The sequence below is a fragment of the Galeopterus variegatus genome, unplaced genomic scaffold (genome assembly GCF_000696425.1).
Source record: "Galeopterus variegatus unplaced genomic scaffold, G_variegatus-3.0.2 Scaffold15556, whole genome shotgun sequence".
In the NCBI taxonomy this organism is placed as follows: domain Eukaryota; kingdom Metazoa; phylum Chordata; class Mammalia; order Dermoptera; family Cynocephalidae; genus Galeopterus; species Galeopterus variegatus.
Window position 1 is genome coordinate 1,987 of NW_007741667.1, and position 947 is coordinate 2,933.

The following is a 947-nucleotide window of genomic DNA, read 5'->3' on the forward strand; positions in this document are numbered from 1 at the left end:
AATCCAGAAATAAATCCACATACATACAGCCAACTGATTTTCTACAAAGGAGCCAAGAACATACACTGGGGAAAGGACAGTCTCTTCAATAAATGCTGCTGGGAAAACTGGAGATTCATATGTGGAAGAATGAAACTAGACCCCATGTCTCACTGTACACCAAAATAAACTTCAAATGGATTAAAGACTTAAATGTAAGACCCAAAGATATAAAATGTCTGGAAGAAAACATATGGGAAATGCTTCAGGACAGTACTGGGCTAAGATTTCATGGATAAGACCTCATAAGCACAGGCTACAAAAGCAAAAGCACACAAATGAGATTTGGAATCAGTCTAAATATCCAACAATGGAAGATTGGATAAAGAAAATGTGGTATATATACACAATAGAATGCTACTCAGCCATAAAAAAAGAATGAAATTCTGCCTTTTACAACAAAATGGAGGAACTTGGAGAAAATTACTTTAAGTGAAATAGCCAGGCACAAAGAGGGAAACACTGCATGCCCTGTTTCATATGTGGAAGTTAAAAAGTTGATCTTACAAAAGTAGTGAGTAAAATAGTAGTTACTAGAGACTGCTAAGGGGAAGGGCGATGGAAGATGGGGAAAGGGTGGTCAATGGATCCAAAATTGTAGAGAGCAAGGAAGGTTAGGATCTAGTGTTCTAGACAGTTCCAGTCAAGATGGTAGAATAGACGGTTCCCAGCATCACTCTCTCCCACAAATCAACAAATTTACAACTATAAAAACATAGGATCAACCAAGCTGGGTCTGCAGGAGCTAGGGAAAGAGGAAGAGAGACCTATGGAGTTCATGAAGGTGGGAGAAACCACAATGAGAGAAGAAAAATGCTGCTCTGAGCCTCTTGGGCTGTGGCTACTTTAAGGCTTGAGCTGATGAGCACATGGAGCAGGAGCTGACAGAAGCTGCAGCCATGCCCTTC